Raw genomic sequence first — 16,894 nt, forward strand, 5'->3', positions numbered from 1 at the left:
AAGAATATACAATGGAGAAAAGATAGCCTTTTCAATAAGGGGTGCTGGGAAAACTGGACAGCTACATGTAAAAGAATGAAATTAGAACACTCCCTAACAGCATACACAAAAATAAACTCAAAATGGATTAAAGGCCTAAATGTAAGGCCAGACACTATAAAACTCTTAGAGGAAAACATAGGCAGAACACTCTATGACATAAACCACAGCAAGATCCTTTTTGACCCAGCTCCTAGAGAAATGGAAATAAAACCAAAAATAAACAAATGGGACCTAATGAAACTTAAAAGCTTTTGCACAGCAAAGGAAACCATAAACAAGACAAAAAGACAACCCCCAGAATGGGAGAAAATATTTGCTAATGAAGCAACTGACAAAGGATTAATCTCCAAAATTTACAAGCAGCTCATGCAGCTCAATATCAACAAAACAAACAACCCAATCCAAAAATGGGCAGAAGATGTTAATAGACATTTCTCCAAAGAAGAGATACAGATTGCCAACAAACACATGAAAGGATGCTCAACATCACTAATCATTAGAGAAATGCAAATCAAAACTGCAATGAGGTATCACCTCACACAGGTCAGAATCGCCATCATCAAAATATCTACAAACAGTAAATGCTGGAGAGGGTGTGGATAAAAGGGAACCCTCTTGCACTGTTGGTGGGAATGTAAATTGGTACAGCCACTATGGAGAACAATATGGAGGCTCCTTAAAAAACTAAAAATAGAACTACCACATGACCCAGCAATCCCACTACTGGGCATATACCCAGCGAAAACCACAATTCAAAACAACACATGCACCCCAATGTTCATTGCAGCACTATTTACAATAGCCAGGTCATGGGAGCAACCTAAATGCCCATTGACAGATGAATGGATAAAGAAGATGTGGTACATATATACAATGGAATATTGCTCAGCCATAAAAAGCAACGAAATTGGGTCATTTGTAGAGACGTGGATGTACCTAGAGACTGTCATACAGAGTGAAGTAAGTCAGAAAGGGAAAAACAAATATCGTATTAATGCATATATGTGGAATCTAGAAAAATGGTGCAGATGAACCAGTTTGCAGGGCAGAGATGGAGACCCAGATGTGGAGAAGAGACGTGTGGACGCCAGGTGGGGAAAGTGGGGTGGGGGGGCTGATGGTGGGATGAATTGGGAGATTGGGATTGACATATATACACTAATATGTATAAAGTAGGTAGCTAATAAGAACCTGCTGTATAAAAAGAATAAATATAATATTATAGGAAATTGAAATAAATTTAAAAAATATTGTACATATATAATATTGTAACTGTAACTTATATAATATTGTACATCAACTATATTTCAATTAAAAATAATTTAAAAAGTAAAGACCACTAAGCAAATAGAAAAATGGGCAATGGATGTGAACAGTTTACAGTAAAGGAAACACAAATGGCTCTTAAACATATGAAAAGTTTCCCAATGTCGCTCATAATAAGAGAAATGCAATTTAATATTGCAATGAGATCTCATTTTTCATCTATCAGATTGAAGGATATGAAAAAGTGTGACAATACACTGTGCTGGTGAGTGTGTAGATTGCAATATCTCTATGGAGGGCAATTTGGTGATATGTATAAAAGTTACAGATGCCCGCACCATTTGATGGAGCCATTCCACTTTTAAGAATTTATCATACAAACATACTTCCACATGTGTAAAGATCATTCATTAGCAAAAGATTGCGAAAAAAAAAGGTTGCAGAAAACCTAAATATCTGTCAATAGGAGGTGGGTTAAATAATTCACAGCAATCAATACAAAGGAATAGTATGCAGCTATAAAATAGCTAGTCGTTTTATGTGCTTATGGAAAGCATCTTCAAGATGCATAGTTCTGTGAAAAAAGCAAGATGCTGAACAATGTGTATGATATGCTGCCATTTGTAAAAGTCTATGCCTATTTGTTTGTATTTATCTGGACTCTCTCCTGCAGAGTACATAAGGAACAGTTAACAGTGGTTAGACAAGACAGGGTTTGGGGGAAAAAACTTCCTTTTTATTTATACTCTTTCACATTTTTTGGATCATTTGCATGTATTTCTCATTAAAAATAAATAAAATGCTAAAAAATTGAAACTAAAGCAAGCAGGCAGACTGTGGTTGCAGTGGGAAGGGTGGGTTGGCAGAATGGGAGACTGGAGTGGAGATTTTCCCACTAAGCATGGTCCCTTAAGAGGGAGGCTAGGCCACACCACCACAGCCTCTGGCTCACAACTTGGCATGCTGGAGGTGCTCGAAAATTTTGACAGGTGAATGGATGGGACACATCATATTCCTCAGGGAGGCTGGGGTGTAAATAAGATTGAGAACCACTGGACCACAGACAGGAGACCTTTAAGAAAGCAGTTCCTCAACATCTTCTCTACACCTTAAAATCGACTTCACCTTCAAGGCCTGGTTCATCGGCTAACTCCTCCAAAGGGACTTCCATACTCTCTGTCTCTGAGGCCCCAATCCCATCTCCTATGGGTTAAAGCTCATTTCATTCCTCTGTGCTCCAACAGCATTTTCCTTAATCTGTTCCTCTAGGATGTATTTCAATCTGCTTTATGGTTTAGACACTAATTTGCAGATCAGTCTTAACCTTAGTGATTAAGACTCTCTCTTCCCCATCTCTGTCTGCACGCTTCAGTGCCGGCACAATGAATACAGATGATCCACAGTAAAGGGAACACAACCCTCCTTACAGGACACCCTGAGCAGGCATGTGCTCTAGACTACACTACAGGAGACAACAGCATGGTGGGTGATAATGGCCACAAATATAGGCCTTAACCGGGCCATCTTCCCAATGAGTCACTTGATTCACTCAGATGTTTGAAGGAATGTTTCTCACCAGCCAGCCAGGCACTAAGATAGGACTCAGCAAATAGTCTGCATTTCTAGATATCGTTTTCAATTCTCTAGACCTGCAGCAGAGCTGGTGCGCTTATGCTTCCCCTTTCTCCTCCCATGCCCACAGCAGCCCTCATTAATCAAGCAGACTCACCTTCCCGTTCTCTGCAGATGTAGCCTCAAAATCCCCCTCAAAAGACAGCAGCTACCTACCAATCAGCTGGCATGGCTTATTTGCCATCCCAGGTCTTGAGCAGATTCAAACCTTCCGGGGCACAGTGCACTGCCAGCATGTCACAGAGCCCGCCCAGGGGCATGGAGACCCAGGGATATTCTAGGCCTGCAAGAGTTATGATCAAGCCACTTGTGAAACTCGAACACTGATGGGCAAGTCCACCGGCCCTGGTAGAGCTAAGCCCTGACTGGAGAGCAAGCTTGCTCTGCTGCTAATTTGGAGGCAGACAGACCTCAGTTAAGTGGAATCCAGTTCATCAGACCCTCAAGTCACTGAAAACCTCCCCATCGCCCTCCTTTCTTCTACTCCCCTCCCCAAACAAAAAGCACATTACACTTTCAGGAAGTAGAAGAAATAGAAAGAAAGTAAGCTCCTATCAGGATTCCTGTTTTAAAACAGCACTACCGGGACTTCCCTGGTGGCGCATTGGTTAAAAATCTGCCTGCCAATGCAGGGGTTACGGGTTAGAGCTCTGGTCTGGGAAGATCCCACGTGCCACGGAGCAACTAAGTCCGTGCGCCACATCTACTGAGCCCGTGTGCCACAGCTACTGAAGCCCGCGCACCTAGAGCCCATGCTCCGCAACAAGAGAAGCCACCGCAATGAGAAGCCCGCGCAACACAACGAAGAGTAGCCTCCGCTCGCTGCAACTAGAGAAAGCCGGTGTGCAGCAACGAAGACCCAACACAGCCAAAAATAAATAAATAAATAAAAATGAAATTAAATAAAAATTAAAAAAATAAAAATAAAACAGCACTACCAGGGAATTCCCTGGCAGTCCAGTGGTTAGGACTCTGTGCTTTCACCTCCGAGGGCCCGGATTCAATCCCTGGTGGGGGAACTAAGATCCTGCAAGCCAGGAGGCACGGCCCCCCACTCAAAAAAATTAAAAGTAAATAAATAAATAAAACAGCACTACCAGAATATGTCTCAAGGTCAGGCCACACTAGGCCTAATCCCCTGCATCCATCTCCAGCGTGACTTCCACTTCCGTGTCTGGATAGTAACCAGAGGTGTTGACAATTATGACCTGTGAAACTGCAAGACACTCAACTCAACAGAGGCTTAGGCGATGGTTGTCCATTCATGATCTCCAGCGTTCGCATTAGTTTAGATCAGGAGTCTGCAAACTACAGCCCAAAGGCCAAATCCAGCTCACCACCTGTTTTTATAAATAAAGTTTTATCGGAACATATCCTTGCTCATTCATTTACATATTGTCTATGGCTGCGCTCACGCTACAATGGCAGAGTTGGAGAGCTGCGACAGAAGCTGTATGGCTCACAAAACCGAAAATATGTACTATCTGGCCATTTATAGAAAACGTTTGCAGACCCCTGGCTTAGACCACTCTTGGAGCTGGTCCTAAACCAGTGGGGGAGGCTTCCTTCTCCTCTTCTCTTCTCCTGCCTTCCCTCCACCGACCACCTCCGATACACACACACCAACACGCACGCACACACACACTGCTGAAGGGAAGCCAGTACTGGCTGGGCAAAAGGAGCAGGAGTGTGGACAAGCAGACTTAAATGCTCTTCCTAAGCCTAGCCACCTCTACTTGGTACACAGAGCCAGAGAACTGAGGAAGTCTGCGTGTATATTTGTGTGGGTGGAGGTTAAAGTCAAGGTGAGAAAGCATTGTTGGAAATGGTGTTCTTATGCACATGTAACAGAGGGTACGTGGTCTACAAGAATGTCGCTAAATCTCAGGCTGAACTGGGAGAACCAGCCACCTGCTCCCTTCCAACCCAGAGCCTCCTTCAACTGTCTGGTCCCATTCTCACTTAGGGGATGGGGTTTGGGCTAAGGATGGTGCGGAATGGGACATACAGGCAGACTTTCTTTAGACATCTCTTCTCTTCCCTCTCCTCTCTTTCCGGCCTCCTCTCTCTCTCTCTCTCTCTCTCTCTCTCTCTCTCTCTCTCTCTCTCTCTCTCTCTCAGCTAGTTTAGGCAGCAACACGGGGAAGGCAGCTATTATGAAAACACCAATTCAGGCATGATTTCTGGACCGTAGATCAAAAGCTTAGCTAATAGTGGACACAGAATATTGATTTGTCAGTTCTTCTCTCTCCTTTCCATTGCTCTGAGTGGGTGATAGCCGATTTCTCCGAATCATCAATTTGGAAACTTCCTAAAAAGAGGAATGGAGATGGAATGGACTGAGGGCTGAAGACAGGGTGGTGATTTACACTCTGACTACATGGGACAACCAGATTATTAAAACCAGGTCTATCCACAAATACCATATGATATCACTTATATGTGGAATCTAAAATATGACACAAATGAACTTCTTTACAAAACAGAAACAGACTCACAGACATAGAAAATAAACTTATGGTTACCAGAGGGGAAGGTTGGGGAGGGATAAACTAGGAGTTTGGGATTAGCAAATACAAACTACTATATATAAAATGGATAAACAACAAGGACCTACTGTATAGCACAGGGAACTATATACAATATCTTGTAATAAACCATAATGGAAAAGAATATGAAAAAGAATATGTATGTATGTATAACTGAATCACTTTGCTGTACACCAGAAACTAATACAACATTGTAAATCAAGTTCAAAAAAAAAAATCAGGGAGCTTCCCTGGTGGCGCAGTGGTTGAGAATCCGCCTGCCAATGCAGGGGACACGGGTTCGAGCCCTGGTCCGGGAGGATCCCACGTGCCGCGGAGCAACTAAGCCCGTTCGCCACAACTGCTGAGCCTGCGCTCTAGAGCCCGCAAGCCACAACGACTGAGCCTGCGTGCTGCAACTGCTGAAGCCCGCGTGCCTAGAGCCCGTGCTCCACATCAAGAGAGGCCACCGCAATGAGAAGCCCGTGACCTGCAACATGGAGTGGCTCCTGCTCTCTACAGCTGGAGAGGGCCTGCGGGCAGCAATGAAGACCCAATGCAGCCAAAAATAAATAAATAAAATAAATAAATTTATTAAAAAAAATCAGGTCTATCCAATCAGTTTGTGGGCTTTGTAAAAGTCCATTAATATACAGATTGGAACAGGCAGCGGTCCTTGGATGGTAACCACCGAATGGTAAGGCTGAACTGGAAACTTTGGCAATAGTTTGCTCTGGTTCCTCAGGAAAACAGATCTAATCTTAATCAAAGAAGGCTGCTTGGAGGAAGTGATGATATAAAGGAACTTTAAGGGAAAGGTTTGATAACCTGATTTTCATGAAGCAGAAAAAGATATCAAAGGGAAGGAATGGCCTGGTCCAGAGCTTAAAGAAAGCTTGGAGAACAGGAATGGGAAGGTCTGATGGTGTTCTTAGTCAGGAAGGATGGCGGAAATGAAACAGAAGCTAAGACCAGCTCTCTGGCCCTTGATTGCATTATATGATAGTAAAGGTCCCAAAGTCTGTCACCTCACTGAGTATGCCCTTGCTCTCTCCATTTTTCTGCCTGTCGAAGCCAGCTGTCAGAAATCAGAAATGGGGCTGTGATATGTTCACTCCAAGTGAAGTGTAAAGGGTTAGGAAGGCTGACTGTATTACCTCTTCCAGGGAGATTTGCATTTTGATAAAACCGATGGTTGTTAATAATGGGAATTCAGGTAGGAGCTACCCAGAAGTGTTATGGGGAGTGAAGAAGTTTCCTCCATCCCCTAAAGTCACAGCAATATTGCTGGAGCTCTCTCTGCTTCTGATTCATCATCCCCACCATGGGCATTATAGCATTATTTGCTTCCTAGAGTTGTTCTGAGGATTAAATGAGATAATTAATGTATATAAAATATTTAGCACAGTGCTTGGTACATCATAAGAACTCAACAGCTATTATATCTTTGTCTTGATTACACTGCCTACTCATAGTGCCAGCCCTGAAAAAAAAAAAACACATATTCTTACACTGGGTGCTGTCAGCCCTGTAATTATTATATGTAGATTGCACCTCCAACTGCGCAGTGAGCTAGAGAAGGTACAGAGAGGGAGCCTCCAATTTTCTTGGAGGCAGGGGCTGTTGCATAAGGGAATCCTAAACAGATTACCTCTTTTCAGTGGGAAAAGGTGATGAGGATGCCATCAAAACGTATAATTCAAGAACATCCCAAAAGCAAGCGTGGGAAGACAGTATAGTATAGAAGTTAAGGACTTCGGACTCTGCAGACTGATAGACCAGGGTTTGAATCCTAGCTCTGCCACTTATTAGCTTTGTGACCCTTAGGATGTCAGTGTGACAAAATGAAGACCAACCAAGTAAGAGCAAGCAAAGGCTATTTATTCTGAGCTTGCTACAACAAAAGAGTCAGTCACTGTCACTTAGGATTAGGCAGACAGTCAAGGGCAGGCAGAGGAGTGGGAAAGTTTCATAGTGGAAAAAGGAAAGGCTTTGGCTATGCCCTGATCGGAGGCTGTTGGCATGGGAACACTGTAGGCAGGCTAACTAGAAGCAGGGCATCCTATGCGATTGACTAGAGGGGCATATTTGGCTTTCTTTGGTTGGTCCCAACTTGGAAGCTGGGACGAAACTTAGGGGAGCTGTCAATTACTAATCAGGTCCTGGCCATTTGGGGTTGATTGTTACAGGGATCAGTGTTTGGCTTCCTGGAATGTTACCGGAGGTAGCAATCTGACTTCGTGTGAGTCTGACATAGCAGGCTGCCTTCCTGGGCTGGTTATTGTAGATAAGGAGATGGTTTCCTAGGCATTTGCTGCAGGTTGTGGGTCAGACTTTTATTTTTATATACGGTATGGTCATTGTCTATTTGCATATTCTGTCTCTCATCACTTAACTTCTCCGAGCCTCAGTTTCCTCAATTTAAAGGGGCTATTAAAACTTTGAATTTGAGGATTAAGTGAGATTTGTACATAAACGGTCTAGCACCAACTCTGGAACGTAAGTGCCCAACACATGTTAGTCATTGTCTTATTGGCTAATTAACTAAATCCTGAAATAAGAGAATTTAGTGGAGTGGTACTCCTCAGAGTAGGAAGGGGGCAATGTTAGCAGGAAGAAAAGGAAGCCCTAGTGAACCCTACAAAGAGTATCAAACACATAATCGACCACAATAGCAAGAGCTAACACATATTCACACTTACTATGAGCCAGACACTATTCCAAGTAGGTTACGTACATTGGCTCATTTAATCCTCATAACTACCCCACGAGGTGGATACTACCAACATTGTCATCTTCATCTGAAAGACGGAGGAAACTCTGGCACAGAGAAGTTAAGGAACTTGCCCAAGGTTACACAAGTACTGTGTAGGGCCAGGTAGCCTGGCAATAGTCTGTGCTTTTAACAGTTCTGCTGTTCTCACAATAGATTAGACATGCCGAAGTTAAAAACAGCTTTAGGAAAGGACTGAATACAAATCTCAATTATTTCTCCATAGACTCAATGAAGGGTAACGATGGAGATATTTAAGGTGTTTAGGACATCCTTAGTCTTTGAGGGTGATGTCAATGGAGGGCATCTCACACATGCCCCTCCACACACCCCCATTCACCTGTTTTAAGTCTGACCTTGATCTCTGTTGGAAGGCACTTCCTCAGAAGCTTTGGCTGATCCTCCAGAGTGCGTTACCCCCACTCCCATCCCTACTCCTTTCCCATACTTATCACAATTGACAAGGTGCATAATTATTTCGTTCATATCTGTCTCCCACACTAGACTGAATGATTGAGTGGGTCTGTTTTGCATACCATTGGATCCCCATTCCCTAGCATAGGGTCACCAACCTATGGCCTGTGGGCCAAATCTAACCCAAAGTCCGTTGGTTTTGTTTTAATAAATTGAAATTGGCACACAGCCACACCATCTCATTTACCTACTATCTACGACTTCTTTCACATTAAAATGGCAGAGTTGAGTAGTTGCAAGGGATCACGTGGCCTGCAAAGCCTAAAAAAATATTTAGTATGTGGCCCTCCACAGCAAAATTTGCCAATCCCTGGCTAACTCGTCGATACTCAACAGATATCTGTTTAATGGAGGGATATACTTATTATTTATTTATTTAACAAACGTTTACATGGCACTTACTATAGTCAGACACCGTTCCAAGCGCTTTACGAATATTAACTCATTTATTCCTCATAACAACCCGGTAAGATAAGAGGCATTCTTATTCTCATTTTACAAAGGAAAACACTGGGAACCAGAGAGGTTCAGTATCTTGCCCCAAATTAAACAGGTTGTAGGTAGCCGGGCTAGGATTCAAAACTCAGGCTTTCAGGCTCCCAAACCCAGGCTATCTACGCCGTGTTAATGAACCATGGGTGGGATCTAGTTTTTCTGGTGTTCCGATGAGAGAACTGCTGAATGGTTTTGAGAAGGGGAAGGATGTGGTCAAAGCAGCAAAAGGAGATAAAGTGGTCTTACTCCACGTAGCCCCTAGGACTTGGTTGATGACAAGGACATGCTAAAAAGGACAAATTAGCACAGCATCATTTGGCTCTCACCATGGCTAACAGAACCAAGCACGCATTCTCCAAAAGTGAGCCGGTGTAGTTATTGTCACCCTACCGGGGACTAGTTAACACCATTGATTAAAGCTTCCAGAGCACCCTGAAGCTGAACCAGTTCGTTTTACTCTATCACGTGTCCAAACACTCCACCTCTCCCCCACTGTAGCCAACTATCTTCAAATGCACCCCACCATAGAACAAGGCGATAACAAATGATTGGTTTGGTGCAAATTCATCCCCAATCCTGAGAAAACAAGAAGTGCATGAACTATATGGCTGTTGTATGAGATATTTCCTCTTCCTGTCTCCACACTGCCTGGGCTGTATGCCAGTTGTTAGTAGGAAGGGGCAGCAAATGCCCTCAGATGACGTTATAGCTCTTAGGTACAATGCTGGGCCACCAATAATTGCTGGTGGCTTGACTTCTTTGTGGTTTGCTGGAGGAAGTCAACTTGTTGACAAGGCTTGGGAGACCTTGCTGCATGTGACTGAGGGTGAGGGGTCAGCAGAAGCAGCTAGTTAAGATAGAACAGCCTGAGAGAGGCCAAGAAAGTCTGTTCTTCTCTTCCTGGTAGGACAAGCAGGATGCCAGGATTCTACATCCATGCTGGGGGCCTGGGCTTGGAACCAGGGTTGAGCTTCAGGTTAGACCCGCCTAGGGGCATCAGAGCTTGGAGCCAAAGGTGATCTGAAAGCCAGTGATCAAGGGAAAAGCTGAACATTAAATCCCATCAGACAGTCCAACTGAAGTGCCAATCCCACGGGCAGACCAAAGGGAGAGAATCTGGGCTCTTCAACGTTAGTGAGAAAACCAGGCACAGCAGACCAGCGCAAGAGAGATCTGGAATGTGAGTCAAAGGCAGGCCTATGGACATTCCCTGAGCTCTTGGGACAGAGTTGCAGAAACTTCTTATTGGGTGACTGGGCCTTGTCTTTGAGTAGGGATGACTCTCCTACCACCAGCAAAGAGAGGCAGTATAGTCAAGTGGTTAGGAGCACACTCTAGCAGCAGACTGCCTGAATGTACATCTCAACCATGCTGCCTGTTAGCTGTGTGGCCTGTGGCTAGTCACTTCACTTACTCCAGCCTTGGCTTCCATATCTGTGAAATAGAGCAAGGTTGAAAAAATAAGTAAGATAACATGGCAAGTGCTTAACACACACGAGCAATAAATGTTGCTTAATATTATTTTTAAAAGCACATCGATTTGGCTCAGACAAAGTATCAGCGTAAATCAATTCCAGGCAAAATCTACGTATTGCCCACACCCTGACTCCAAATCCACAAGCAGGGCTCCTCACTAGGAGGCAGGGGTTGCCCTACTGCTGCTGGCAGCAGAAGGGCAGGGCAAATGAAATCACGCTTTGATCTCATCTTTTGGAGGGGATTTTCTCTTTACCAACAACCCTTATTCCTCCAAATGAGCAAGTCCTGCCAGCCTGAAAGAGAAAAGCCACACAAACAAAAGTGCTGGAGACTTAATACTCTCCACTGTCAAGAAATATCAGGATTTCCCAAAGAAGGCTTGGTCACATCACTGGAAGATGTAGGAAAGTAGAAAGGTAAGGTATGGATTTGGAAGTCTTAGAATTTCATTGTGATGTGGGCCTGCTTGGTAGAGAAATCGTTAACGAGAAGGCCCTTACTTACACTGCAGGCATCTTTGCTGTCCTTCCTGGTCTGCAAAGTGCTTAGCCCAGTGTTTTTTAAAATATATTTCACTCACCACTTACATCAGAATCTACAGGGGGGAACTAGCTAAAAAGGCAGGTTCTGAACCCCTGGAGTTCTGACTCATGAAGCTCAGCATTTTTAACTAGTTTTCAAGTGGATTGTTATTCTATTATGTAATTTTTGAACAGACAACACATTCATATGGCATAAAACTTTAAAAATATAAAAAATGTGTAGAGTGAAAGTGTCACTCCCATCCCTGTCCTCAGCTGCCCAGTTCCGACCTTTCCCCAGCCTCACCTGCCATACAAACCTAGGTAACCACTGCTATTCAAGTCTTAGGAATCCTTTCTGAGGTTCTTTATCAGATATCAAGCAAAAGAGGAAATACATTTTTCACTTGCCCCTCTAAAAAAGTTAGAATGCTTTACATACTGTTCTTTATCTTTAAAAAATATATGTAGATAAAAAACAAGGTCTTACTGTATAGCACAGGGAACTATATTCAATATCTTGCAATAACCTATAAGGACAAAGAACCTGAAAAAGAATATGTTTATATGTTCATATATATAACTGAATCACTTTGCTGTACACCAGAAACTAACACAACATTGTAAATCAACTATACTGCAATAAAAAAATAAAATAAAATAAGTACATATGTAACTTAAAGATCTTTCCATAACTGTCATAGAGTACTTCCTTACTAGTTTTCACAACTGTATACTATTCCATTATATGGATAGAGGAGACTTTATTTCACCAGTCACTTTTTTTTTTTCTGGCCGTGCCACGCTGCTTGCCGGATCTTAGTTGCCCAACCCGAGCCCTTGGCAGTGAAAGCACAGAGTCCTAACCACTGGACCGCCGGGGAATTCCCTCACCAGTCACTTTTTGATGGACACTTGGGTTGTTTCCAATCCTCTGCTAACTAATACAATCAATGGATGTAATGAATTACCTTGTACATGCACCATTTTCAGACGTGAGATACATTTCCAAAGCTAGAGTTGCTTCCCTGGCTGATTCTGATGCACACTGGAATTTAGGAACCACTGGCTTAGGGGTTGCTGATGTGATAGGACTAATTTACATTTGATTAAGCCTTTATGTTAAGACTCAGAGAACGGCAGAGCTGGAGGAACTCTTAGAGACCTTCTTCCTCATTTTACAGATGAGGAAATCGATTCTCAGATAGGGAAGTGGCATGCTCATGGTTACACAGCATGCTGGTAGCAGAGCTGAAACAGGAACTCAGGTCTCCTCACTCACAGGCCGGTGTTCTGCTACCTGTGATTATCATCAACAAGCAAATGTGGAGCGCCCAGCAAGATGTACGATGGTCTCTAGCTGCAGCAGATAGGGCACACACGGGAAAGATAATGCATCGTAGCTGGTGTGAAACACCAGATCTATGCGGTCTCGGAATGGCAGACTTTCAGACAATATCAGAATTAAGCAAACTGTTCTATAAGCTATTGTGAGCCACTGACCTCTTTCCACAGGATGGAGAAAGGCCAATGGTTCTCTCTGCATCTAATTGAGTCCGAATTCTGGAAAAAGTAAAAGCTTTGGGTTTCTGTGCAGCTTCTTTAATGGGCTTGCTGGGGAAGGGAAGGTGTAGCTAGTGACTTGTTACTGAAGACCAAACTCCTAAGGGAGATGATCTGGGGTTGGTAAATCTCAATGGAGGTGCCATTCTTATTCTGTAGATCCATTTCACAATGTATAGAAAGCCTCGTTGAGAAAACCAAGATCTTCTAGAAGGAACAAGTGCCCTCTCAAAGTCCTCCTACCCCAGACTCTCTTGCCCAACATTAGAGATTCATTTTTTTCAGTTATGGCCTCTATGAGATGCTTGCTGTCTCTGTCACCTCGTATCCATCACAAAGGTAAGGTGGGATGGTGTCAAAGCAAATCTTGTTGGGAATTCCCTGGTGGTCCAGTGGTTAGGACTCCACGCTTTCACTGCGGAGGGCTTGGGTTCAATCCCTGGTCAGGTAACTAAGATCCCACAAGCCGAGTAGCCAAAAAAAACCAAAAAAACAAACAAACAAAAAAGGAAACCTTGTTAATCTTGAAGCCTTATAGATTCTTTTGTAGCAACTTCAACCTTGTTCTCATTATCTTAGCCAAATAAAGAAGACGTGTTTGTGTGTGTGTGTGTGTGTGTGTGCGCGCGTGTGCGTGCACGCGAGTGTGTTTTAAACCAGGCTAATCGTTTTGGCAGGGGGGGGTCTTACACAAAGTAGCAGGACAGTTTGTCTGTTGTCCTTATGTCTGATTTCAACATAAAAGGAGCAAATATCCTAGCTGAAGAGTTCAGACAGGCATCAGGGGAGCCTGGGATTTTGAACTGCAGGGGCTGTATGCGCCAGTCAGAGAAGATGCCTTCTTTATCCCATTATCAGCCACTCTCCAGTTCTAATTTTGATGAGAACAAGACAATCGTTAAGTGGAGTGCCCCTCACTTCACAGCTTAATGAACAATAGCTATAACATCCTCCCCTTTGTCTGGTCAGCAATCCCTTGTGTCTCCCGAGAGAGGGGAGTGGGAGAGAGGGCCTTCGGAAAGTAACAGGTAAAAGCAGCTGAAGGAAATTAAACTGTAAGTTTTTCAACTCTGAAACATCGATGACCTAATGGAACCAAGAGAGCCCAGAGCTTGGAGACCTTCACCCCGCCCCCATTCCCAAGCAAGAGGGTGAACTAGGATTTTGTCAGTCTCACGGTGCTTAGCCGAGACCTGCTTGACTGTTGAAATCATCTGACAGCCTTTCCCCAGGTCCTATATAGGCATTCTAGGACCGTAGGCCTCTCTTTCTCAAAGTAGATTTCTTGGAACACATCTACGAGAATCATGTGGAAAGCTTGTGAGAAAACGCTTCGCCTTGGGGGCTTCTGGGCTGGTGAACATGTGGAGATTTGGGGAGAGTGGAGCCCTCTGAGAGGGCATGGAAGGTCCATGCCCTTTCCCCATACCTTGCCCTTTGCATCTCTTCCATCTTACTGTTCCTAAGTTATATTCTTTTATAATAAACAGGTAATCTAGTTTAAAAAAAAAACAACTTCACCTCAGACCGCTGAATCAGAATCTCTGTTAGTAGGACCCAGGTATCTGCATTTTCCTCATGTTTACTGGTTAAATCTGTGATACCGTAAAAGACAACAACTGCTGCCCTTACTATGAGGAGCCTTTGTTTAGGGGTTCCTACTCCTTCTGGTCAAACAGGTTTCAGTGTCATAATCACGTATAAACACCATGATAATGGCAGAGCATGTTAACTGAGCACTGACTCTATGCCAGCCTCTGTGCTAAGTGCTTTGGACATTACTATTGCATATATAATCCTTGTAATCGCCAAGTGAGGCAAGGGATATTATCTGTATCTCACAGATAAGAAGATTCAGGTTTAACACATGGAAGCAACCTAACTGTCCATCGACAGAGGAATGGATAAAGAAGATGTAGTATATATATATATACACATATACATACAATGGAATACTACTCAGCCACAAAAAAGCATGAAATGATGCCATTTGCAGCAACATGGATGGATCTAGAGATTATCATACTAAGTGAAGTAAGCCAGACAGAGAAAGACAAATACCGTATGATATCACTTATATGTGGAATCTAATACAAAATGATACAAATGAACTTATTGATGTTTACAAAACAGAAACAGACTCACAGACATAGAGAACAAACTTGTGGTTGCCAAAGGGAAAGGGGGGTGTGGGAGGGATGGATTGGGAGTTTGAGATTAGCAGATGCAAACTATTATATATATGTATAACTGAATCACTTCATTGTACATCAGAAACTAACACAACACTGTATATCAATTATACTTCAATAAAATAAATTAAAAAAATAAAATAACATTATGCCATTTCAAAAATGTTTAAAAAAAAAGAAGATCAAGGCTTGAAGAAGTGAAGGAAAAACAGCTAGTAAGTGGCAGAGCCGGGATTCGAACTGAAGTCTACCCATCTCCAAAGGCCATGATCTGAGCCTTTACTATACCCTGCCTCCAACAATCATTCTAATGCTGCCTCTTTGTAACATCATTTTGCCACCAGATCTTTTTTTCAAATCTTCTTTCTCTGTCCTCATGTACCATCTTTGGTGCTCACTCCTACTTGCCGAAGGTAAATCGGACTCCTTTGCTTACTTGATTTTTCAGCATTCTGGACACGATATTTGTTTGGGTTGATGCTCTGTTACAAAAGTGAGTGAATCCAGAGCCTGCTTTCCATGTAACGGTTGCTTGAGGTACACTCTAAACGCTTGTCATTCAACTGCCAACCCTGCCAACTCAATGTTTACTTCCGCCAAGTTTTCTAACTCCCACTTTTACAAAGTCAGTGCTGGATATCTGGTTGTGCATTTATGTTGATTCCCAGGAAAAAAGGCCATGAAAAAAATCATTATTGTTTTAAAAAATGAGTGGTACTAATTTACAGTTCACCCCATCACTTCATAATACGTTGCTTTTATGAACCTCAGTCCACCTCAGTCCACCAGCAGACTGGCCTTCAAGGGGCTGAAACAGACCTGCTTTTAGAAACTGGCCTATCTGGAAACAAGGGCAAGTTGAGTTTGTTATTTTTAGAAAGTGCATTTGTTGTTGGCCTCTAATAATGCCAAGTACATAAATAAAGAGGAGAGCCTCCCTGGAAGGCAACAGATGGTAACCCCAATTAAATGGGGACTCTTTAACAAGTTCTTTCCTCCTCTCTGGGTCCCATCTGAAATAGCAAGGCCTTGGGTTAGATGACAGACAAAGGTCCTTCTATCTCTAATCATTTAGAGCAAAACACCCAAAGTAGCCAACCTTCCAGAACAATCTTCACATTAGTACTCCTATTAGTTACCTACATGCTCAACTTCTCTAATAAGAGACCCCAAAATATTGTAGTTGAAACAAGACAGAAGTTTTTTTTTTCCACTCACCTAAGAATCCAAGGAGGTGGTCCAGGGCTGACATGGAGGTTCGGAGATGTTAAGGGCACAGGCTCCTTCTATCTTGTTTCTCCCCACCTTGTTAACATTCCAGCTCATAGAGACAGAGCACATGGACAGTGAAAGGCACACTTCATTCTTTCTTTCTTCCAGTTTTATTGAGATATAATTGACATACTGTGTAAGTTTAAGGTGTACAGCATAATGATTTGACTTACATACATCATGAAATGATCATCACAGTAAGTTTAGTAAGCATCTATCATCTCATATAGATACAAAATTAAAGAAATAGAAAAAATATTTTTCCTTGTGATGAGAACTCTTAGGATTTACCCTCTTAACAGTTTTCATATATAACATACAGCACTGTTATCTTTATCATGTTGTACATTACATCCCTAGTACTTATTTATCTTATAACAGGAAGTTTGTACCTTTTGACTACCTTCATCCAATTCCCCTCCCCCCCGACTTCCCACCCCCCAGCCCCGCCTCTGGTAACCACAGATCTCATTCCTTTTTCTGTTTGTTTGTTTGCTTGGGGTGTTTTTGTTTTTAATATTTATTTATTTATTTGGTTGCGCCGGGTCTTAGTTGTGGCAGGTGGGCCCCTTAGTTGTGGCATGCGAGCTCTCAGTTGCAGCATGCATGTGGGATCTAGTTCACATGATCCCAGGGATTGAACTTGGGCCCCCTGCA

This window comes from Eubalaena glacialis, chromosome X (genome assembly GCF_028564815.1).
Source record: "Eubalaena glacialis isolate mEubGla1 chromosome X, mEubGla1.1.hap2.+ XY, whole genome shotgun sequence".
NCBI classification, from domain to species: domain Eukaryota; kingdom Metazoa; phylum Chordata; class Mammalia; order Artiodactyla; family Balaenidae; genus Eubalaena; species Eubalaena glacialis.